This window comes from Stegodyphus dumicola, chromosome 10 (genome assembly GCF_044657685.1).
Source record: "Stegodyphus dumicola isolate Sdum_Otavi_A_Nest chromosome 10, ASM4465768v1".
Taxonomy (NCBI): domain Eukaryota; kingdom Metazoa; phylum Arthropoda; class Arachnida; order Araneae; family Eresidae; genus Stegodyphus; species Stegodyphus dumicola.
Window position 1 is genome coordinate 174,129,074 of NC_140777.1, and position 26,567 is coordinate 174,155,640.

General features: G+C 35.0%; 1 protein-coding gene and 1 long non-coding RNA gene across 5 annotated transcripts in view; one reads left to right on the forward strand and one right to left on the reverse strand.

Moving 5' to 3' along the window:
- Window positions 1–26,567, forward strand: part of LOC118189593 (uncharacterized) — a 475,680-nt gene that overhangs the window by 128,073 nt on the left and 321,040 nt on the right. The gene's annotated exons all lie outside the window — the stretch shown is intronic.
- Window positions 1–26,567, reverse strand: part of LOC146995207 (uncharacterized) — a 204,901-nt gene that overhangs the window by 44,732 nt on the left and 133,602 nt on the right. The window lies entirely within an intron of this gene.

Below are 26,567 nucleotides of genomic sequence, written 5' to 3' on the forward strand. Positions count from 1 at the left end.
CGCCGTCCACGTAAATTTACTCTTTTTTCTTTTGATTACTAAGAGTGGTTCAACAATATTAGCGAAATCTTTTATGAAAGATCGATAGTAAGAACATAATCCAAGGAAAGACGAAAGTTTCTTGGCGGTGTTGGGCGGTGGGAAATTCTTAATAGCTTTTATTTTTGAATCTTGCGTTTCTATACCCTTTTGCGAAATTTTATAACCGAGATATTTAAGTTCTTTAGTTGCGAACTTGCATTTTGAGGCGTTAATTGTAAGACCGGCCTCTTTTAATAATTTAAAAACTTGTTCGAGGTCATTAATGTGTTGTTCCAACGTACTACTCGTTATAATTATATCATCTAGATAAATTAAAGTTGATTTTCCTAGGACAGGCTTTAGAACAATGTCCATAGCTCTCTGGAATGTTGATGGGGCCCCACACAACCCAAAGGGCATGCGTAAAAATGCATAAGTGCCCGATTTTGTTATAAACGCGGTTTTGTGTATATCTTCGGGTCTCATAGCTATTTGATAGTAGCCAGACGTTAAGTCCAAAGTAGACATATATCTTGTCGATTTGATCTGTCTAATGATCTCGTCTATAACCGGCAAAGGGTAAACTGGAAATTTAGTGATACTATTTAGTTTTCTATAATCGATAGCAAACCTCCAAGCCCTTTTATCTGAAGGAGGAAACTCGTTCTTTTTCCTACATAGTACGACTGGACTCGCGTACTCACTATTTATGGGCGTTATTATTTTATTCTTTAACATCTCCTGAATATGTTCTTCGATGATTAAGTCTTTTTGTTTATCATAGCGATACGGTTTAGTCCTACAAGGTTTTTCGGCATTTAATTGAATCTTGTGAGTCACGATTTGCAGTTTCCTGGTTTTTCTGAAAACAAATGTGAAAAATTACTCACCACTTGCTGTACTGCTTTACTTTCCTGGTCATTCAAACGGCTAAGGTCCAATTCAGGTGTCTCCACAGGTTCCACCACCCTCTGGTCCATCTCCAGCACCACGGAACTGTCTTGAAAATTTAATTTGGCCCTCGCGGCCCTTAAAACGTCCATACCTAAAATAAGAGAGTGTTGCAGGTGTTTCACCACAAAAATTAATACTTTGAGATTTTCCTCTTTTACCTGTAAGTTTAATGATAATTTCCCGATGCAGTGACATGTTTTTCCTTGCGCCGCTATAATTTCCGTATTTCTGGTTTTAAATAGTCGTATCCTATAAAAATTCTTTTTGAAGAACTTTTTACTCATGAAATTTCCTTCTGCTCCTGTATCGATGAGGGCTTCTACTGGTACATCGCCAACCAGGACTTGTATAATTGGTAGCTGTGAGTTTTTTACGATGACTGTGTTTAAATGTCTATTTGAGGGTTTTTCTAAAACTTCCGGGGTCTGGACCCTCCCTTTCACAGGCCCCTCTAGTCGTTTAAAGCTTTCCTTTCAATCTGTGTCTTCTGGGTACGCGGATGTTTATTTTCAAATTTTCTTTTTGGGCCTTGACCTTCGAGTTTCGATGCGTTAGCTTGATAGTTCTTTCCCCCATATGAGCGATTTCCACTTCTGGTTTCCTCCTTCCTTCGGGTACTTTGAGAATATGTTTCCCCTCTCGCTTTTTCCGCTATTCTGCGATTTTGAAACTTCACCGCCAATTCGAAAAGTTCCTGCAATGTGCTTGGGTTTCTAATTTCAAAGTAGTCTTGGACAGCGGGTAACAATCTTGGTAATATTATTTCAATTATCTCCGCATCGGGTTTTTTCCCATACAGCATATCCGTTAGCTTGATTTTTTGTAAAATAAAGTCCGTCAATTGTGCTGTATCCCGTTGATAGAAACTATATAGTTCGGCTTCCAGCCGTGCGCGATCTTTCACTATGGGGAAGGCCTTTACTAACGATTTTTTGAAATTTTCAAATGTATATGACGGGCTTCCAAATTCCCCTAATAGAAATTTGCCTATGTTCTTCCACCATAGCGCGGCCTGTCCTCTTAGTGCTGATGTGGCGATGGCAACTTTTTGTCTTTCAGGCACAGGGTAGAGCTGAAAGTGGTTTTCTATACCTTCGAGAAATACCGCCACCGAATTTTTTCCGTCGAAATAGACGTTTGGCTTGCTTGATGCTCTCAAAGTCTGGACCAGGTATCCAAATCCTTCTAACTGCGTTGTCATTTCTTGGTGTTGTCCAGCGGCTTCCATCCAATTTTCGGCCATTTCAGTTCGATAAGTGTTCGGGCGCCAATATAACGTTGCGCGCCTCCAACTTGCACGCAACCAAGAGGTGACTGTGAAAACTTGTATAAAAGATAAGCCTTGTGAAGGGTTTAAGTCCCTTTTTATTCAACGTAATAAATTACAATTGCGTCCTCTTGACGCTTACAGACTGTGCCTACTTGGCAGTCAAATAAAAATAATAACCTGAAAAGAAAGTAAAGACAAGATTCTAACTACGAGGCTCTCTAAAATAACTAACTCACCGTGTTTTACAATACCGCTGCTAATTCAGCAGACTTGAAGCTCACTGGAACAATTTCCACTACTTCCCGCCAAGCACATAGGCCGCAACGCGGGGTTCTTCAATTCTCGCTAACTACCTCCGCGCTCGCTAAGTAAGAATCTCTCACACCGAACTTGTTTCCTTCTATTTAAATCAGAATACTTCCGCTGATAATTTGAATGCTTGCGCGTTCTACTCAAATTTACATATTCTGGCATTGGCAGTTCCAGGGGAAAGTAAGGCTTGACAGGAAAGATAGTTTAAACTTAAAATAAATGTTAGTTAAAATAAATATAAACCCTACAATGCATAAATCAACCTTTGGTTGGCACAGACTTTAATTAAATTCTGTCAGTTTCGAAAGCGTTCACAGATAGTCTTTTTTCTTAAAAAAAAATAATTTTAATTATTAAAAGGAGAATTTTTTTTCAAAATTTAATCTTTTTTTTAGAAGGAAATTGTTTTGCTCCTGGAAAACACAGACCTGTGTTTCAATGTCCTCGAAATGGATTTACTTTTATTCAAAATTTTTGGCCTAATTTTAAGTCCTTTTTTTTTTTTTTTTTTTTTTTTTTTTTTTTTTGTTTATTGTAGTTTAATTTTATTATAGCAAAGCATTCAAGTACTATCTGAGATAAGAGAGAGATGCCTTTGTGGAGGCCTTTATAAGGAAAAGTATCTCGTACCCACGTTACACATGGGGAATAAAGAAAGGAACACATACGTAAGGAAAAGGAATATTACACATAAACAGTTGAGGAACTTTACATACAAGGTTTGGTTTGATTTTGGTTTAGTTGTAATTTATTATGTAAAGTACATTAAGGCTATCTGCGTAAGAGGAGGAATGCCTTCATGGAGGAAATCTGGCTAAAGAAAACTGGCTTGTATACAAGTTACACACGGGGAAAACCTCGAAAAGGCCAATGTAGCCAACGCATTCCTCTGAAATCGAACCTAGGGAGGAACTACCAGTGTTCAGCGATTTTACTGCTCGGCCGCTGATAGGCCCCGTTGCACATAAGCAAAATCACAAAAGTGATCATGCAGTCAGCATATTCGTCTGGAATCGAACCCAGATCGAACTACGATTGTTCAGCGGGATTGTGGCTGATTGTGGGGCGGGCTCCCATCTTCCCCGTCGAACCAGTCTTTTTTCTAGGAAATGGAATTGCAATTAAACGTGATAAAATGAATACTTACATTATTTTAATAATGAACACGATTCTGGTAACATTTGATAAAAGTTAGCATTCAGATTATTTCCCGATTTCATCAGCATATCTATCAAAATTATTACAAAACTTTGTACTTATTATTGTCACGCTGCCACTCAATCATCACGTTATTACTTACATAATCTATTTAGTCTTGTATATCAGTTAAATGAATAAGTTCTGAATGTTTAGTTTATGCATAAGATTTAAAACTGTTATTATATCCTAACATCATACTGAAACCTTTCCAGTTCCTTCCGAGCTTGCAACTTCTGCAGAAGTTGCACCTACTGATTCCGAAATTGAATATAAGAATACTAATTCCGAGGCATTGTCAATTGAAACTTTAAAGGCTGCATCAATGGAAATATCACCTTCCCCGATATTCCTCACCCAGCTACTTTAGAGCCCGCAAATTGAGGATTGCTATTTTAAGCAGCGTATTGGAAATGAATACATAGCTTTTTACAGAACATACATACGGAACTTCTCTGTATTTATCTTGTCAAGCGGATCAAGGAAAATAGGAGAGCATACTCTAGGTACACTGCGCAAAAGAAAAAAATGGGACTGTTTTAAATCTCCCATTCTACTGGGCCGTTTGACGAAATTCAAATTGCGTTTTTTCACGTCTCGAAAGCGCAGCTTAGGGTACGTATTACATTTATATAAAGCATTATTCTAACATAAGTATTTTTACACAAAATTGGACTTTTTCTGAAATAACATACCACGTTTTTCCTATATTTCCATTTTACGACTCAAATTACGCCAAACTACCAAGTTTTGTAAAAATCGCACGAGTAGTTTTTAAAAATTAGTTCTCAAAATTTTAGCGCCTTAATGTTAATTGTGTTTGGTATATATTTATTAATCTCTCTTTTTTATTAAACTTATTTGATTCTTCCTTTTACATTTCGAAATTAAGGTTCATTCCAAATAAAAATTCACCCATTTTTTATGATTTATTTTTTAAATTTGTATTTTTAAATAATTTTTATAAATTTTCAAAAACATTTTTGGATTATAATCTATAAAATTTTTACCATCATCTTAAAGTAGACGTATTTCTAAGCATAACTGCAAAAAATGACATTTTTTTTATTCAAAATTTCCGAAGATATACGTGAATTTATACATTGGCGCGTTTTGAAATTTGGCATATTTGTTGAAAGCGATAAAACATCAAATGTGGTTTAGGTACTTTGCTAAAATTATTTGAAAGTAGGAACGAAGTGGCTTTTTCCCGCTCGTGCACAATGTAAAAAAGTAGGAACGAGTGGCTTTTTTCCCGTTCCGTCATAATTGGAAGAGAAAAGGAAAATAGGTTGCCATATAAAGAGAAGTTCGCCAAGTGAATTATTCTTGGCGCAAACTGAAAAAAATTGCCCAACGATAAATTTTTGAATTTCTCCGTAAATTTCACACCAAATTTTACAAAATTTAATATCTAGGCATAATTTGAGTCGTAGAATCGAATTATGGAAAATCATTGGTATATTATTTCATAAAACGTCCGATTTTGTGTCAAAATACGTATGTTAGAACATTGCTATATATAAATCTAATATATATTCTAAGTCGCCCTTTCGAGGCATGAAAAACGCATTTTTTATTTTGTCAATCGACTCAGTAGAACGAAAGATATAGAACTGTCCCCCCCTTTTTTTCCCCGCAGTGTACCTTATATGTTCTGATTCTTCGTTTCGTTAGCATTTGGGCTAAAAATATTTAAAGGCATCATATCTTTAAAAATTCTGATAGACAGTCTCGTGCTGAGGATATAAAATTATTTTACTTCGTACAATGTTGCCACTGCTCGCTTTGAAATCGTTGAGTTTGTTGAAAATTCGTTAAATTTTGCACAAAATATGAAATATGAAATTCGAAATTCAGAAATCTGGATCCCAGGTGTCCATGTTCAGGTGGAGGACTACGTTAGTCAAAATTGGATGGTTCTAAGTACCGTTGTTTTTTCACAGTGGGAGAAGCATGCATACATTCATTCAGATTCTTCATCATTTAATTTCTTTAACTATAATACAACAATCTGAAAAGTGATTCAACGCTTTTAGAAATTCCACGGAAAATGTCGTTTTGAGACTAATAGTCCTTCTGGGCTAACGCCTGTTTGGGCTAATGAACAAAAAGTTGCCGTGGAATATTCGTAGATTTTATTTTTCGGTTTTTCGTCTAGTCATAGTCAAAGATAGAACCATAGTCAAAAATAGAATTAAATGCCTTTGAACAAATAAACATTTAAAAACATATAACTTGTCAAAGGAAAGTAATATGAGAAAATAAACCTCTTAAAAAAAAACTTTTGCTTTCGAATTCATGAACCAGTAAGTATTTCGAAAGAATGTTGATATCAATCCAATTGGCATAGAAACTGCTAATATGATCTGTTTGACATAATTCGAGTGTAGTATACTCAAGTTCGAAACTGGTGTCGAAAGAATGTTACTAAGTATCTTCATGCAACTCTTAACTCCTTCTCTTCTCTTTTTCTTTTCTTTATTTTTCCTTCTGTTTCTCTTTCCTTGGGAGGAAAAAGAACTCGAAGGAATTATTTACTGTAAATATGCTACTGTGCTAAAAGTGAATAAAAGTTCTGAAATATCTGATAATTTTAAGGAACAATAATAAGAAATAATTAAAATTTACTAGAATTAATAATGAATTTCATAGGAACTTACTATTATTTCTATGTTAAATATTTTTATTTTTATACAATTTTAACAACTTAATAACTTTAATTAAAATGCGAACATTTTTTTTACAAATAAGCTTCTAATTCTGGATGACTTTTATAAGTATTCAAAGAAAGTTTTTCTAGAATTTTATCAGCTTTAACCAATGGTTAAAAAGTATCGCTATCGGTATCGGAAATCAAAAATTTTTTTGTGCAGATAAGTGTCTGATAGTTATTAATTCATTAACAAAAATATATTATATTTTTTTTCCAAATAATTTTAATTGTGCACATTGATGGTTGAAATGAAATGGTATAACCTGAAAATTGCGAACTGTAAAGCTTATTTAAAATAGTAAATAGTTTGTCAAAGCACTAAAATTGCATTCTTTTGGACATTTTCTTGAAGAATGATTATACGAAACGAGTCTGCTAGACACACAGAGATTGGATTGTTTGTTATTACCGTGAAGTACATTAACGCTATCTGGCTACGGGGAAGGATGCCTTCGTGACGTACTACTTAAACCAAACTGGCTCATATTCACACCGATATTACATTTTTTTTTATTACGGTAAGGCACATAAGCACTGCCTGCCTACAGGAAAAGATGCTTTCTTAGTTTTTTTAAGGAAGTCTTATAAGGTATTTCTCCCGCCTTCCTAGCGTGCCTTCGTGGTGTAGTGGTCAGCACACTGAGCTGGTATTTCAGTTGCCCGTGGTTCGATTCCCGGCGAAGGCGATTGCTAATTTTTCATCTCGTTGGCTTCCAAAAATCCTAATGACTCTACAGTGGCGCCCGAACTAAAAGGGTCGTGGATGATGAATCTCCACACCCAGGATTTGGCGATTGGGTACACTAAAAAAATCCAGTCGCCCTTTAAAAGGGGGCCCTTTAAAAGGAGGAACCCTTTAAAAGGGAAAGTACTCCCGCCTTCCTAGCGTGCCTGCGTGGTGTAGTGCTCAGCACACTGAGCCGGTATTTCAGAGGTCCGTGGTTCGATACCTGGTGAAGGCAATTGCTAATTTTTCATCTCTTCGACTTCCAAAAATCCTACAGAGTGGTCCGTATTTTTTCAATATTAGCAGCGAATACGTCCATGTAGCCAACTTGTTCGCTTGAATATGAGCCTACGTCGAACTACTAGCGTCCCTGGTAGGCTCATTTCAGACGATGAAAATCATAATGCCTGCTGAATGGCCAAGTACCAGATCCGTTACATACTGCTAGTATTCCGTGACATTTCTCGCTGTTTTGTTGATAAACCAGTTCTCTGCTCAAACATTCATAAAATTTAACGTTAAAGAATTGACATTCAGAAATCGTTTGCAACTCTTGAATGTAAATTACTTGAATTTTTACCGTTAGCGTTTAATTAAAATAACAGTACTCCAGTTATTATTATTAATGATCTTACTTACTTACTTATGATTATTTTTGTTCTATTGATGGACTCACAGAATTTGCATGCTTCAATATTTTATACTTTTGATAACGTAACTTAATTAAAAATTACGGAAAATTCAACCTTAGGATGATATCTGTATCAAAATAACCTGGAGGATTCTTATGAAACTAGCTATTTTTATAAATATTTCTTTAAATTTCAAGGAAAGCAGGTATCTTCTCCGTCTTCTTTCAGAAACAAAATTTTCCACGAAGAAAAAAATATTTCTTCCCAAAAAGCAAAAGTATTTTCACGGAATACTTGTGAGAAAGGGAGACCTCGTTCTGTCTCCTTCGGTTTTCATAGAATTTTTCTATTAAACCAACAGGATTTAAGAATGCATTTTGCCTAATTTCGAATTTGAAATTAATACTCTTCGCTTTCATACAATAAACTAATTTAGTAATTTTCACAAATTCTGGTGTTATTTTTAGTCCAAAGGGACAATTTTCCCTGAATGACTAACTCTCTTGAACTGATTTTTATGGTTTAAGTGCGAAGAACATGATATTTAATAAATAAAGGTAACACACAAAACATTAAAAAAAAAAACGCCTCTTTGGACGTAATTTAAAATCTGAAACTTTTCAGATGTTTTCTTTAGTCCAAAGGGGGTATCCCTGAAGGACAATTGTTTTCGTTTTGCGATTTTGCGTGGAATCACTATAAATGTCCGTTTCACTTTTCAAACTGTTGCCACCGAATGTTAGGGTCTTGCATTATATTTGAAGAAATTAAATAATCAAATATATGCATAAATGTATGTATATTTTTCGCATTGTGATAAAACAACGGTACATAGAGCCATCGAATTTTGAATGACGTCATCCTCCTACGAATATAGGCATATGGAAGACCAAATTTGAAATTTGGAATTTGTTTTACTATCGATTTCATATTTTGTAAAACTTTAACGAATATTTGAGCAACAAACTCACCGATTTAAAAGCGAGCCATGGCAACACTCTACGACGGGGAGGGGGAACTGTTTTATCTCCAGCGGGCGCGGAACTGTGTTTCGGAAATTCTAAAGATATGCTCATTTTAAAATTATTTTGCGACATTGCTACTGAACTGAATTTTATGGTTTAAGTGCGAAAGACGTGATTTAATAAATAAAGGTAATACACAAAACGTTAAAATAACGCCCCTTTGGACGTAATTTAAAATGTGAAACCTTTCAATTTTTTTGAGGTTGAGGCTTTTTTTTTTTTCAAAATAACTTTAAAATGATATTTATATTAAGGAAAATAGTTAATTAAGTCATATTATAGCAATCTACAGATGCGATTCAGTTGTCGTTACTCAACAGATTTGCCTCCTCCAGTTTTCAGTCAAGCGTTAAGAGTTTACACGTGCACATGGAGGCGAGTTGAAAGATACCTGAGACCTGTATCCTTCTGCTCTTAAAAACTGTAAAAATCTCCGAAACATCGAGATGAATCCTGCTTCCCCATCCCAGTGTCTCTCGCACCCCCGCATCTCCCAACATAACTCCTCTTTGTGACGCGTGTGTCTTGGAGAGCTATTAATCATAGTTTGACCGCCAAGAATGTTAACTCCTTCGCCTGAGACAGGAGCATCTGGTGGCGTGCACTCTGCCATCTCGGTTATCATTCTGAGGGGAGGTAGAGAGGGTTTACGAAGGGGAGGCGACAGACATTTTGAAGACTTCCGTAGCAGGTGATCGTAGTAGGGGGCAGGTCCCAAACTGGGTTTTCCCACGCCTTCGGTTTCCTTTTTCGGTATAGATCCCGGTACTTCCTTCGAATATTTTTTTCCGCCTTCTTTTCCTTTCTTTTTTTTCAGGAGATTTTGCTTTTATTTTTTTCCGTCCCCCCTTCGCGCTCTGTCTTCGAAGGATTGGGGCATAGTTGATGGAAGTGCGCCTCATCTAGCTTAGAAGTCTTGCGGATGTTTCTCACGTTTTTTGTCCCCCCCTTCACCGTTTCTTTTAATTTCGTTTCTGAGATGGGGAAATGTTGGAAGGTTGAGAAGCTGTCACTCCGTTCGGACAGTTTCGAACGATGCTGCTACAAGACGATCCGAAGGTGCGCCCCTACACGACTCGTTTTTGTCGGCTTGGTCTCTTCTTCCGACCATCGATCAATCGAAAGTTGTTTCCTCCTCGATATTTTGATTTAAATAGCGAAGATCCCCCTGGATCAAAAAGACGATCTGGGTCAGATATTCGAACGTTTCTGAAAAAAAAAAAAAAAAAAGCATCTTGCAAGATTTTAGATGGGCACATTGTGGTGTTTTCTAGCGACCCCAAAGAGCGTTGCCACTGTTAACATCCGCCCTATTTGATTCTTGTTGAAACACAAATAAGAAAAAGTTTATATAACCAGCTTATGACATTCCTCTTATTAATTCTTCCAAAGCGAACGTTAATACGATGTCATTTTAGAAATATCAAACAACTCTGACAGATGTTAAAGGGAAGTGAATTAGAGAGATGGGTTCATGACCTCTGGTATTCTTTCATTCGCAACTGAACTACTGAAGCTCCTTCAAACTAATTAGTTAAAGAATTAAAGTAATAGTACTTTAGATTTTCAAGATTTGCGATGAACCGAGGAAGGAAGAAAAATTGATTAAAAGAATTATGCTATTTGCATATGATAATTTTTTTATTTGCATATGGTAATTTTTATGAGTGATTCGTAATTTATGTGGGGAAAAATAACATATTTCTGATAAGAGTACTTTTCTACTTAAATAATATTCAGTTCGAATTACAATTTATTGTTAATAAACATTTTTAAAGGTTCAGTCAGTTAGGTTATGTACAAAATAAAAGTGAATAATCTGAAACTTTAATTCTAAATAACTATTAAACAGTCGGTATTTAATTAATGTGGTTAATGAATATGTAATTTTTTTTTACCAAGTCATCTATCTATGTTAGGATTGGTTCTTGAAGATGCTCACAAAATTAGATGTTTGAGGCGCATATCAGTTAACCATCAACCATATTTTGATTTTATTATGTTCATTATTATGAACAATTTTAAACATTTGTTCACACTTGATTCAAACATACAACAATATCTTACAGCCAAATCGTGTAAATTCGGAAAATTGATTATTGGTATAAATTTCCAAAATTCAATGTAATTTGGATCACTTGCAGCTGAAATAAGTTCCTTATATTTGCTTCTCAGTGTAGTATGCTGCTGCAGGTCAATAATTTCGATTTAGATTTCACTTGAGTAACAATTAACGTCTTGCAAAGAAACTGAATTATTATATTTATTCTAATATGATGTTGTTGCCAATGCTCAGAGGTCTGATCTATAGTCAGCCCAAGCCCACGAAATTCCTCGGGGCAAGGAACGCGAGTTTATGCCTGTCGTTGGCAACAGCCTTGAGTACCTTAGAGGTGACAGTGCGATTTAAAGCATTATTTCTCAGCCCCGTATTCTGATGGAGAGTACCCTGGAGGGACGGGTGCATGGGTCTCCCACGCCTCTTCCCTTAACATCAACCTCTCGAGAGAACTTTCGGCTCGCAGCACATTTAGAGTGCCCCCATGCCATACGGGAACTATGCATCTACAAACATCCATGCTTCTCCGGGATTCGCACCTGGGCCCTTCGGCAAACAGTCAGCGACGCTAACAACTGTACCGATTGGGTGGTGTTCTAATGTGTTTATATGTGTATCTATAGACGGAGTTCACACAGACGGTATTATCACTTTTGATTTTCCAATCAAGTCTTCGCGTGCCTCTGTTAAAACTCCGCCATACCTACTGTGCCACGGGCTGGCCATCTCTGCTTTAAATATTCTATTTTTTCTACCCCATTTGAATATCGCTCCAGCAAGAAATTTGCATTTTAGCAGGAAAATGGTAAGCGAGAAAGACAGTAATGTAAAACAACCTAAAATAAGTGGTTAGTGAAATTAAACGAATCCGTATAAAATAATGTCTAACACGTAGCAAGATACATTGATTTTAAAATATATTTCACGGGATGGGAAGAATTTATGGTGAATTTATGGTGTGTCGAAAACTAATCGAAATGATATTTTACCTTATTTGAGTCTCTTGATTAGAAATTCTGAAATTATATCCCATTTTTCCCCCATTTGTTTGTCGTTTACAATCTCGGAGGAAAATGGAAATGCGGAGGAAAATGGAAATGGACTTCAGCAAAATCGCTAAAACCTAAACGTAAACCTAAACAAAATAACAACTTTGAACGGCTTGTACTTCTGTATTTTATTCTAAAATAAGTAGGAAATTTCTCTCGTAACAAAAGTTTCTTGAAATTCCCAATTTGGAATAATAACAAATAAAACACTTGATATTGCATGAATTCTTCACCATTATTCGCGAATATTTCTTTAATAATCTGTAGAACATCATTACCTGTTACCATATCAGCTTCTGAAATACTGCTGTTCTTTATATGTCATCCTTGAAAGTCAAATAGATTAAATCAAAGATGGTGTGAGGAATGCTACCATCTTTGATAAATGAGCCAAATCTGAGGATTCTTTTTCCGGTGTTCAATTAACCATAGCGGAACACAATCGTTGGTTTCGTTCCAAACGACACTGAACATTAATCTGATTCTTGAAATCACTTTTTTCGTATGCTGACTCTTACAAGGGGAAAGAAGGGAAAAAATGCTTGTCTAAAAAGGTACATATTTATGTGACACTAGTAAGGGATTTTCGTATAATTGCAATAGTGAGGATATTTATCGAAGCATTTCAATTTCTTCTTAAATTGTCCTTTAAGGTACTTTAATTATTTTAATTAATCGTTTAATCAATTTAATTAATCATTTAATTGTCCTCTAATCAATTTAATTAATCCTTTAATTAATTTAATAAATCCTTTAACTGTACTATAATTTAATTTAATTCTCCTTTAATTATCTTTAATTTCTTAAATTGTTCTTTGTTTCATCTTAAACTGTCCTCTTTTTCCTCTTAAATTGTCCTTTAATTATTAAGTTTTTTTTTTTTTTTTTTTTTTTTCTAAATAATTATGATAAGGTTCTAGTGAAAAATTCTAGCATTGTAAAATCTTTCGGTTTAGAGTTTAGCGCTGTAAACTTTCTGTAAATCGATATAAACGCATTTACATCGATTTTATGTTAGTCTGTTGTATGAATGAGAAAAATTTGAATTTAAATCTTAGAATAGAAAAACGTTCAAGAAAATTATAACTTTAAAAATTTAGTTCCTCCTTCAAATTATTAAGCATATTGAAAGTAATTGATTTTGGACTGTAATTATCGAATATATTAATCGGTACTCTTTTGTTATCGGGATCAGATTCTAAAAATGTATATATGTACGATTATGTGTATATTAAGTGTGTATATTGTGTGTGCATACACACACATTCATACGTACTTACATACGTGCATACATGAACGCATCCATCCATATATACATGAATGCATATATCCACTTCTGAATCCATTCCCGAAAACACAGGATTATCCATTAATCATATATATTTAAAATAAAATAGTCAAAAATTGAAATAATATAGAATCATTATAAATGCAAAACAGTTTGTAAAGTCATTGGGTATTTTTTGGAACCAGGAGTAATTAAAGATGAGCAACGCTTTCGCCGGGAATCGAACCACGGATCTCTGAAATACACGCTCAGCGTGCTGACCACTACACTACGAAGGCATGCTAAAAAGGCGGGAGAAATACCTTATTTACTCCCCCTTTTAAAGGGCGACTGGGGTTTATGGGTCCCAATCGCCAAAATTCTGGGTGTGGAGAATCATCATCCACCACCCTTTTAGTTCGGGCGCCACTGTAGACACATTAGGTTTTTCGAAGCAAGAAAGATGAAAAATGAACAACGCCTTCGCCGGGAATCGAATCACAGACTTCTGGAATATGCGCCGTGCGTGCTGACCACTACACTACGAAGGCATGCTAAGAAGGCGGGAGAAATACCTTTTAAGTTAACCAATTATCTTGGTCCCTATCACGTTCAAGCATATTTACGTAACTTAATGACTTTAATGTTACATGAAAATAATAAAATTCAGTTCGATAAAAAAACAACTAATGTTAATAAATGTAATAAACCTTCTAATTTTGCAGTTATTAAAATTAGCGGAATTTATATTCTGTTGAGAACTGTAAATACAAAATAATTACACAATTTTCCTGATGAATCTGGTAATTCTTTTTAAATTTCAGAATGGCGTAACTTCGTGGTTCTGAGCCGAAAGCAATTTTACTTCCTTGTACGACGTAAAGGAAGTATTGAAGTCGCAAAAAATTTCGGGTACTATATTTCATCGAAAATATCCATTTTGACCGGTCTCGAATCCGTTTGAATGATGTATTTGCTTGACATCTTTACATACGGACGGAATAAATGATTCATGTTTCCAAAACGGATTGCAAAATGAATTTAAAACGAATTCAGAACAGCTTTTTTTTTTCGCTACTTCTGTACGTACCTACCTATGTACCTATGTATCTCACATAACTCGAGAACGAGTAGCCGTAGAAAGTTGAAATTTTGTATATGGGACTGCTGTAACACGTAGATGTGCACCTCTCTTTTCAGTTGCAATCAGATCGGTAAGCTCAGTTTTTTTTTTTTTCTTTTTTTTTTTTTTTTTTTAATTTTTAAATGTTAGTAAACTGTGCATTTTTTGTTTTAAAAGTGGATGAATTGTCTTGTTCTTATGTTCCAGTTAAGGTTTTTATGCCCTTAGTTAATCTGCATCCAATAATTATAGAAATAACAACAATTTAAAAGTGGTGCTAGGCCTAACGAGGCCGCCATTTGTTTACATTTGAAACTCTTAGTCGAGTAGTGACTTAAGTCATCTGGTGCACCAAATTCAGGGACCTTTTGCCCACAGGGACTAAAAGATCACTTTGAATTTTGTGCACCGAGCGTTTTGTCTTCTTGCCCGCTGGCCGAATTGCTTGTTTTCGCGTAGAAGCACTAATTTTAATTCTAAATTTTTTTTTAAATGTTTTTAACAATATTCAGTGTTTTAAGCTTTTCTGCATTTTACAATTTTTAATGAAGTTTGAGTGAAGTGTGTTTTTGCCTGTCTTGAAGTGAGAATTGAATTGATTGAATGAGAAAATATATCTCGAATGTAAATCGAGGAAATAAGTTTAAATGAAGTACAGCCAAAAACATGCATAATTGAATAGGCCGTACAAGGAAGTCATCTGGCTTCCACATCAGAATCTGTATTAATCAATGGCTAAGTTTTGAGAATCATATAATCACATCGTTTTACCTCGTTTGGTCACGTGACTATAAAAATCTCATAAATATTTCAGTTACAGAGTTCGTAGCTAACTTTTAAGGCAAAAATTTGCTGCAGCGTTTAACCAGAAATCAATCATTAATGTGACTCTAAAAGGTATTGGGAAGCGATGAGTTACCACTCCGTGACTAGCAAGCATAAATTATCGCTTAGGCTTAGCGTGACTTCCTTCTTACTTCAAACTGTAAAATTAGCCCAAAATGCTCCAAACTGCCTGCTTTGAATTCCGAACTGTTCTTCGCTATCTTCTTCCTTTATGCAAATTGGAATCTGACCGGGTAAGAAGTTTGGCACATGTTCTTTCCCTAAAAATTAATCTTACCTTCCAACCTTCTTCTGCCTTTATGAGCGAAGCGAATGAAAATTTAAGGAATATTTCTGTAGCCGTAGCGATTAATCAATGTTTAGAATGTAGGTTGTATTTTTACAAGGTACGTAGCAGGTGGCTTTCCTCTCGGGAACTATTAGCAAACTATCGAAGGGTGGTGTCCTGAATGTGTAATCACTGCTCAAAAATGGCAAATTTGCGATTATTAAAAAGTTAGAATGTGATGAAGATGAATGAAGGAGGAAGGGTGACGGATGGCTGTTGACGAAACGAAAATACGATTTTTCTAATATTTTTACTCTTAATGCAGTGAAATTTTGTTTATTACTTAAAAGGGTACGTGAATAAACTGAAGCACACTTGAAAGCATTTTTCGTTTCGAAAATATTTTCTAAATCTAACGACCTCAATATATTGCAAATCTGTCTCCAGCCCAGCGCATGAAAGATCACAATAAAAGAAATCATGTGAATTTTTGATTGTAGAAGAGAAATTTTATTAAGTTTTTACTGACGGAAATACCCGATGCCAGTTAAATTAAGAGTAATGTATCTAAAACAATAGAGAGAACGATACCGCTGTAATTCTTTCCTAATAACGATGTAAAAAATACGATTCAGATTCATACATTTTTCAATCTGATGCGATATGGAGCCCACATAAAAAATTTCCATAGAAAAATAAGCTAATTCTCTCTCATTATATCAGCAACAATGGCACGCAGGTTTTAATGATTTTCGTCTTTCTAATCAAATGGTCGTAAGAGTTCAAGTTCCATTCAATATTTCACCATGTTAAATTTTAGTCGATTAAATGTGGCCAAAAATGAATCATAATTGATGAGAAATCAATAACGCGAACAAACAAACACGCAGAAATTCTTCTTTATATGTATAGATTTTGTAAAACTTGCAAATTTGAAGCCAGCAGTAGCAACGCATTTCGGAATAAAGCATTTTTACCTCCAACGCGCGAAACTGTTGCCAATTGGAAAAATGAATGCAAAAATTAGTGCTTTCAGAGTTTTTAATTAATAAAATTAGTGCTTTCAGAGTTTTGAATTAATATTCGGCTGATTAAAGTCGTGTGAAGATGGGAATGGTCGAAATGGCTTCCCATGAATTTTTGGTATCGGGAATAATGTATTTATTGTTTGGCAATGCTATTTTTATTTCATGATAAAACTTAGGAATTTTTTATTAACAAGCTCTGCGATTTGAAAGCGAGCAGTGGCAACACTTCTCGAAATAAAGCGAATTTTCATCTCCAACTTGCGAGACTGTTTTTTGTTTGTAAAAAAGTGGACGTCGAGCTTTTCCAGGACCCTAGAAAGTTTGCTGACGATAGCTATAATAGTGACTGAGTTATTAGTGAACAAACAAATTCACACACTTTCTTCTGTATATATATATATATAGATTATGTATTTTTGGCCTATCAAAATTATGTTTCGGCTATATCTATCGCAATCAATTAATTTTTTCTTCATATAACAGAATACCTGCAACTTAATCATTTGTCGAGAATGGCCAAAACTCACCCTTCCTTTAGTGATCTATCACCGGCAGGCTTATCCAGAATGCACCAGAGGCGAAACCGTGTTAGACCTCCGAGAAAAGGCAAAAAGCTCCGTCCCAGTTTTGATGAAGAACATCTGGCTGGGTGGATCCGTGTGTTTCCAAACCCTCGTGCTCTACCACCAATCTCTCCAAAGGATTTTCCACTCGTCAGTATTTTACGTGCCCCACAAGCCGACGACATTTTTTTTACAAGTATATTTGCTTACTCCAGGCTTCAAACCCGAGCTCAAGGCTACGGCACCCAGCTCTTCTAGCTTCATGCTAACACAGCTACGTCCAATCTATAAAATACTTTATCATTTTGCTGTTGCAAAATTTTTGAAGAAATAAATAGTCATGTCTCAGAGAATTCCAATTTAAAAATTATGGATCATTTCCGTCATAGACAATATGACGGTAAAATTTTGCTAAGCGCAAGAAATGTGTCTTTTTGGTTATTTATTTTAATAAATGAAAACCTCAAATAGAACGACACACTTTAAAACTTTTGTTGCCAACATTTACAGCGTTATAAGAAATAGACAGACCATTTTTAATTTATAGATGGCCAACGAGCAACAATATCTGCTAAGATCTATACAAATGGATCTATGCTAAAGTGTGCCATTCTGTTCTAGCATCTGTATTTTATTTCATATCAGAAAAGAATGAAAAAGTCTTTTCTTGCTGGAAGTATCAAGCTTACGCATGTATTTTTCTGTAAAAAATTTTTTGGTATATGCTGTCCTGTCATGGAAGAGATCTAAAATTAATATATACCGTTATTAATACCTTTCCCATACTTATAGGCTTAAAACTCAGAAGAAAAACAGAACGTACTTCTCAACAGCTGGTTTACAAAAAAAAAAAAAAAAAAAAAAAAAAAGTTACATTATCCTTTCATATTGTTCGTGACTAAAATTAAAATCGTGAGGTTGCTAAAAAAGACAGATTTTTCAAACAGAATTCTCAAGAAAAAATTTAAGTCAATTGTACATTATCATTATATTAGCCTAAAAGGCATTTTCCTTCGAAACACTTTATAAGGTATATTCACACTCCTGTCAGCATGCCTTCGTGGTGTAACGTAGCACGCTCGGCGCGTATTCGAGAGCTCCAGGCTCGAGTTCCGGCGAGGTCATTGTACAATTTTCATATCTCCTGCTTCATCAAAAATCCTAATGATTCTATAGTGGCGCCCGAACTCAAAGGTGGTGGACAATAATTCGTCGCCATGAGGAATTGGCGATTGGGTCCTCTCCTCCCCCCATTGGTCCTTCAAAAAGAGGACTATATAAGGTATTTTCTCCCTCCTTTCATAGTGGTGTAGCGGTAGCATAGCACACTCGGCGAGTATTCGAGAGATCCAGGTTCGACTCCGAGGGTTTGCACATGTTTCGCGTCTCCAACATCAAATAATCTAATAACGCTACAACTTAAATGCGTTATATCACTTTTCAAATTGTTGCCACCAAATTATTTCCTCTCATATTATATTTAAATAAATTAAGTAATGAAGAAACTGCATGTATGTATGTTTCTCTGATTCTGGAGGGGGGGGGAATCAGCACACGTACAGCCATCTAATTTTAAATAACCTAATCCTCCACCCGAGCATGGGGATCTGGAAGTCCGAATTTTGAATTTGTTTCAATATTTATTTCATATTTTGTAACACTATAACGAATTTTTGATTTCAAAGCGAGCAGTGGCAACACCGTACGGACTAAAACATTCTTATCTCCAGCGTCTGAGACTATCTCTCGGAAATTCTAAAGATTCGCTGTTTCTTAAATACTTTGTGATTTTGCTGTTGACTCGAATTTGTCAAGAACGTGATATTTAGTAAATAAAGTAAACACACAAAACGTTAATAATAAAAAGACAAAAGAAGTTTTGTAATGCCATCTTAGTAAGAAAACTGAACAGTAATATAATTGAGGAAAAAAACTGAAAAAAAAAAAAAAAAATGTATGTCAACACTTAACGCTGGGTCAGGAATTCTAAACGTATAATGCTATAATTTTTTTTTTTTTCCAATTTTCATGTTGAGTTGTACAATGCATAAGTGCAAAGAAAGTGATGCTCAATAATAAAGCTAAAAAAAAACAAAAAAAAAAGAAGTATTAGTAGGAATGAGTGTAACAGTAGATTGGTAGATTGCGAGCTCAGCGAGAGCGTAAAAAAAACCTAACAAACCGTTTTGGGCGACCTTAAAATCTGTAACGTTTCAGATTTTTTTTTTTTTTAATCTAGATAACATTCGCTATTTAACTAGTACAATTAATTATCGCTTGTTAGATACTGAACAGTTTTTAAATTACTTGAGTACCCTTACTGATTACTAAGCTACACTGCGACATAGTCTGGTGCAGTGGATTAAAATTACTTATTATTTAAATTATCTTGTGTACCCATGTTATTTTCCGTATTATCTATCGCATGTGAATAAATTGATAACTTCTCATGTAGTTGCTGTACTAAACTTGTAGCGACATTAGGATTTTTGATGCTGACAGGCGTCAAAACTGAACAATGTCCTCGCCGGGACTCGAACCATGGACTTCTCGAATACGCGCCGAGCGTTGTGACCACTACACCACGAAGGCATGCTAAGAAAAGCGAGAGAAATACATTATATACTCTTCCTTTTAAAGGGCGATTGGGAATTAGGGGACCCAATCGTCCCCTAATTAGGGAGTTGTGTCCCCTAATTCCCAGTCGCCGAATCTTGGTGGTAGAGAATCATCATCCACCAATGTTTTTAGTTCGGGCGCCACTGTAGAGGCATTAAATGCTGGCAGACTTGAAAAATGAGCAATGCTTTCGCCGTGACTCGAACCACGGACCTCTCGAATACGCGCCGAGCGTACTGACCACTACACCACGAAGGCATGCTAAAAAGGCGGGAGAAATACCTTATAAACTAAAGCTAAAAGCGTTTTCAGGTATAAATCGCATAAGTGAAGTTATTTAACGACTTGGAAACAAGAACTTCAGGAATTTGGATTTGAAACAGTCGGAGAGCCTTAGTTTGAGGAGTGAGGAAAAAGAAGACAGGTCCCTGAAGAGAGTACACTGAGTCATTTAGATGAAAAAGAAATTTACATGGCGGTGAGGCTTTTAATCAGAAGCGTAACGTAGGATCCAAGCTGGTAGTCGTTAGGTAATTCCTCATAATCAACGTTCTATCAGCAGTTGATGATATCACAAATTCTAGATCTCCGGAAGATATTTTTGTTGGCCCTAGGAAGGTAATTTTTCAGGAGTTTCGGCTTAATTTTCTTGTAATCTGCTTCATATGGAACAGTTATGTTGGCTTTGTGGTGATTCAGAATTCCTTCCAAATGGTTAAACGTGACTTTAACTTTAGAAGAGCCCTGTCACGTAATATAGTAATCGTACTGGCCACCTAGTGAGCAAATGGCTATTGCAAAGGCAATTCTGCAATGGTTGGCGTGGTTAGAAGAGCTTTGTACACCGATTTAAATAACTGAAACCTTTCTAGCCGTGGTTTCGGTCGCGAATAAAACCGACCTCTGACCGTGCGGCGGCTGCAGGCAGTGGCGCGTGGCGGGCACCTGGTAAACCGCATATTGACTTTCGTTTTAGACTGTGGGTAAAGAGTCATTAACGACGGTAAACCACCCTGGTAGGGGCGGAATGCATTGATTGATACATAAATCACTCGACTTGCCTTTTCCCCACATGCTGATTTGTTCAGCTAACTACTGTTAGGCAGTCAAACCTGAATACGTAGAGTTTTTTTCCTCTCGGTTGGACGTTTGACGATCGAAAGCTAGCGTTTATGTTTGCTTTGGGATATCGATATACAGAGCTGTGTTGATAGAAATAATTATTTTTTCCTTTGAAATAGAATTATGAAGCTTGTTGTCAATGAATTGCGAAATGCTTATTCGTTTAATAGAGTACGGATACAAAATATGCAGTTTACGAAAATCGGTAAAAATATTCATCCATTATGCATATTATTGAATTTTCTTACATTCAAGCTAAAGCTGTGAAGTAGAAGTTGGTGTTCTTTTACCTACACCGACCCGGATTCTTAAAATTTTTTTCGTTAATTTAAAGGGGCTCATATACCTTAAACCCCTTATGCTCTTCGAATATGTGACTGTTGGAAGAATTGGAATATTTTATTTATTTTAAAAGTAATTACTTCCAACTTTTTACAGCGATTAGATAATATAGCTGCTTTGGGAACTAGTAACCAGAAAGTTTGTGTTGCCACAGATATTTTTGTAATTTAATCCGTTTTGTGACAAAATTTTTCGTCACCTTGCGAGCATGATATTTTAAAAATGGCTAATGGTACATACTTGAAATTGGGTGGAATTCTTTATATGGGAACGATTTTCTAGCTGAATCAAAAATATGATAAATATTTTAATATTAAACAATTTTATGCACGAAAACATTACAGATTTTTTTTAATAAAATATTTATAAACTCAAATCCAAATAAGATAAGAATTTAACATGAAACTCTTAAATTTTTTGGTTCACAGTAGTTTGCAAATGTTATTAAAGCTATATATTAAATATGGAATTAAATTACGCAACAGAATGTTTTAAACTTTGTGCGCAAGGTGGAAACATGACGAAAACTTTTGTCACAAAGCGGATTAAATTATAAAAATATTTGTGGCAACACAAACTTTTACTATTTCAGGAAGCAGCTATATTATGTAGTCAGCTGTAAAAAGTTAGAAGTAATTGCTTTTAAAATAAATAAATTATCTTATTATCTTCATGGTTTTAAATAAACCTGGTGGCCCTGCAATTGTGCCCTTTCTAAAATGTGGTTGACAAAAACTCGCCACCACTTGGATGTGGTCGACTAGATTTCGCGTCTTTTTCCCTTTCCTCCTTTTATATAAAAGTAAGAATTCATGGAATTATCACTTTCTCTTATGCCTGCTTTAGTAAGCTAGTGGTCCCAAACTCAAATTGTACGCGGGTCGAATGCACGATCTGAAAATAGATGAGCGGCCAGAATTTTTTTTTAACAAAATGAAAAATATTTGAAATAAATTTTAAATTTATTTTCATAAATAGTTACTAAAACACGCATGAACAATAATAATAACATCGCAGGGGAAAATTTCAAATTTGTATTTATTTTATAGAGTTTTTTCGTCTATTTATAGAGTTTATAGAGTTTCGTCTATTTATAGAGTTTATAGAGTTTCGTCTATTTATAGAGTTTATAGAGTTTCGTCTATTTATAGAGTTTATAGAGTTTCGTCTATTTACTTTATAGAGTTCGTCTTTTATTAGCAGATACGAGAAAAAGACTAAAGTGACTTATTACTACGCACAAAGGGTATAAAAGTACCCCCCCCCCCCGTTTAAGGAAAAAACTCATAGAAGTTAACAGAAGGAACTACTGATGCTTAGCGAGCAGCCAGCACTTATGGCTTTAAAAAATAAAAAAAAATTTGAAGCTTTCTGATTTTATATAACGCCCAAAGGGACTTTTTTTTAACGTTTTGAAGGTTACCTTTTTTTTTATTTAATATCATGTTCGTCGTACATAAACCAAAAAATTCAGTTCAAAAGCAATATCGCAAAAATAATTTTAAAATGAGCATATCTTTAGAATTTCCGATACACAGTCTCACGCGCTGGAGGTAAAATTTTTTTTTTTTTTTTTCGTACAATGTTGCCATTCCTCGCTTTGAAATCGTTGAGTTTGTTAATCAAAACTTCTTTAATGTCTGGCGGAATATGAAATAGATAATAAAACAAGTTCCATAGTTCCGAATTAGCGCTTCCGGACGCCCATATTCGCTGGAGGATTACGTTATTGAAAGACTGGCAACTGCTAAGAAAGTTCTCTTTTCCCCCGTCAATGACTGCTTACGCACTCTCTTGGACTTTTCACGTTTTCTATTTTGAAAATCTTAATAGTCTCTGCACATTCGATCAGCAGTTGCGGTCTAAATATGCAGAAATCATTAGGATTTTCAAAATAGCAGACGAGAAAAATCCAGGAGATTGCTTGAGTATTCATTGAGGGGGGGGGAGGGGAAAGATACCGTTTTGAGTAGTTGCGGTCTAAATGTGCAGAAATCATTAGGGTTTTCAAAATAGCAAATGCGAAGTATCCAGAAGATTGCCTAAGTTAAGAATGTTACTGTTAAGAGTGTTTTCTTCCCCCCCTCCCCTTGATGACTATTTACTGATCTCTTAGAGTATCTGCTTGTGCCTTTGAAAGCAGCTTAAACAAAACAGAAAAAAGAGAGAAGCTTAATAAAAACTTGTTAATAACTTTAAATAAACATGATAGACAAGGACAGGTGAAGATTTATTTGGAAACTTGCCGAACTCCATGCAGTAAATGAGATATCACTTTTGCAGATTAGGTGAGAAAGTAGATGCGTATCTTTTCTATCTAGCGTAACAGTTTTGTATACTTCTTTTAGCTGTTACTGAGTTTGTAGGTATTAGAATTTCGTAAAATCCTAAATGGTCTGGAATCCGAATCCTTATTTCCGAAATCTAACTTCGAACTTCGCAAATTTTTCGTACAAAAGTAATAATAATAATAATAATATGAAAAAGAAAGATTTACTTAATATTAAAAAACTTTTCATCAGAGCAAAATTTGAAAACTGCGTTCAATAAAAATTAAATTAAGAATGCATTTTTTAAAAGTAAACCTTTGACCTTTAAAAATACATACGCAAAACCTTGTAAAGGAGGTATAGAATTGAAATTCTCGAATCTCGATCTCATATTTTGAGCGTAATTTGACAAAATACAGTAGAACTCCAAACATCCGAATCAATTAGGAGCGGACACCATTCGGATAATCAAAATTCTGATAACTGGAATTTTTTCCGAAGAAAGGATCTACATACACTTTAATTAATTACTGCATGTACTGTATGTTGAAAATGGAAAAAAAAAACTATTTTTAAAGAAAAAGAATTTTTAATTAATTAAAATAAAAAGGCAGAACTTTTACGTACATGTTATATAGCGTACTGTACAGTACTTACAAGTGCTGAAAGTTATTGCTTACTGAATATCTCGGTTAAATTAAGCTTAAAATTTCTTAGCCAGTCCTTACTTGCTTTAAAGGATGAACAGTAAAGCTTCTGAGATAAGATCTTAACTTTTTCACAAAACATCGGACCCGAAATTGGGTTTTCCATAGAACGTTGCTGCTAAAACCACTCGAAAATGACATCTTCTAATTTTTGTTTGTTGCTACATTGATTTTCTTGAAAAACTTCCATCTTCGTTTTCAAGCAGTCACACGAAGTGTAGGTTTGCTCCTTTTAGTGTTTGAAATCGTTGATTGTCCAACACTACGTTTCCGTCTTAATTTTGTTCTTGAATTCTGAAAGCAATTCGGATAACCAGCGATTCGGATAGTCGGAGTTCGGATAATTGGAGTTATACTGTAATCTTGAATAACGGCTTAGATTTCTTATTCAGGATCTTTTTAAAGCAAAGCGAGTAATAAAGAACAGAGGACTCTTTGAGAAGTTAATATAAATAAACACTAATCACAGAATTTTAAATTCTTTTTAGACAGTTCAGAATGGAACGCTAAGGGGCACCATGGCATGATTTTGGTGATATGGATACCTTTTAAACTGCAGTATTGCCCTTTTTCTCTACTGAATACTTGGATGTTAACGAAATTAATCTTTTCAATATCTCGAATTAAAACAATAGAGAATTTATGAAGCGGGTTTTATTTCACCAAAATTTTCAGGGATCCTGGGACCCTCTTCTTAAGACTACAGATATGTTTACCAATTTTTAATATCTTTCAATACTTTTTATTGAATCCAGAAAGAGTGGCGATTCAGACGTGCTCTTTCATAAATTAGCCTCTCAATTAGGAGATTTAATTTTTTTAAGGTTAAAATTCGATTATTTTTTAGGATAATTTGTAGAGCCTCATCTTCTTCGGAAGCATAAATTAACCTGAGACACACTTAAGCGACTTGTTCAGTAAGAAGACAGAAAAATCAAAAAGGATGGTAGAGACTTTTTTTTAATTAAACTCAGCAATTTAACACAAGGTATTTCTTATGCTTACAAAACCAGCCAGCATTTATGGTGTAACGTAAAAAGTTACGAATTCAAATTAAAGCTAAGTTAAGTCGTAAGTAGCCAGAGATTACACATAAAGAATAAATAACCCGGAAGTTGGCTGAAACCTAACAGCGGCGTCACAAGCCTGGTGGCAGAAAAAACGCAACGCCGCAGACAACGATCTAAGAGATTCGACTAAATAATGCCTGCACACAAACGAAAAATGGATGCCTATATTGGTGTATAACGCATTTTTAACAGCTGTCGCAATTTAATTAGAATTTTTATAGGAAAAGAGAAAAAGAGAAGAGGCAAAATCCCAAACCAAACCGAGCATTTTTAGTCCAAAGAGGCAATTTGTCCTCAAGGACTATTAAATTCGTTTTGGCATTTTGCGTTGAAAACTATAAACAGCGAATCACTTTTTAAATTGTTGCCACAGAATATTATCGCCCCGTATTATATTTAAAGAATTTAAATAATGAAGAATCTGCGTGGATGTAGATATATGTATGTTTCTCGCATAGAGATAAAACAACGGTACCTAGAGCCATCAAAATTTGTATAACGTAATCCTCCAGCGAATATGGGCATCTGGAAGCCCTAATTTGAAATTTGTTTTATTATCCATTTCATATTTTATCAGACATTAAAAAAATTGATTAATCCTTTCTGGCACGATACCTTTTAAAGTTGGCGTTTTGGAAAAAAAAAAAAAAAAAGGTGGGCTGTCTAATTAGGGCTAGAGGAGTACACAAGTAAAATTTTGTGAAGATAGCACTTATCGTTTTAATTCTGTGGGTGTGCCCAAAGTGGCACACTGATTGAATAGAGCTTCGAAAAGAGTGCTGAAACGAGCATTGCTGTCAATGAACTGACCGATGAGATGCGAAGAAACAAAGAATACAGACTCTCAGTTGTCCTAGATGATCGGTGAGGCCGGTCTGGGCACACTTAGGGTTCGCCGTTTGATTTTAGGCAAGATTTCAAGGTAAAAATTTAAAACTAATATAGAATAAGGAGATTAGCATACAGCCGAAATAATAACATAGAAATTTCTTTTGAAACAATTCCTTTTATTTTATTTTTAAGGTCTTAAAAAACTAAACATGGCTAAAATATATGGACTGATTTGTGTTGAGCTGCCATCTACTATAAATAAAGAAGGTTCAGAGTAACCTATAGTATCCTATAAATCCTTTTTCCTTCAATTTTTCTGTGCGTACAGAAGGAAATTTTTAGGTGTGTCCAGACCGGACACACTTTGCTTCAAAGGGTTAAGAAACTCAACGATTTTAAAACGAGAAATGGCACCACTGTAGGGTGGGGAGAATATTTTTATTTCCAGCGCGGGAGACTGTGTATCGGAAATTCTAAAGATACGCTCATTTAAAAATTATTTTGCGATATTGCTGTTGAACTGAATTTTATTGACCGAGTAAGTAGAAC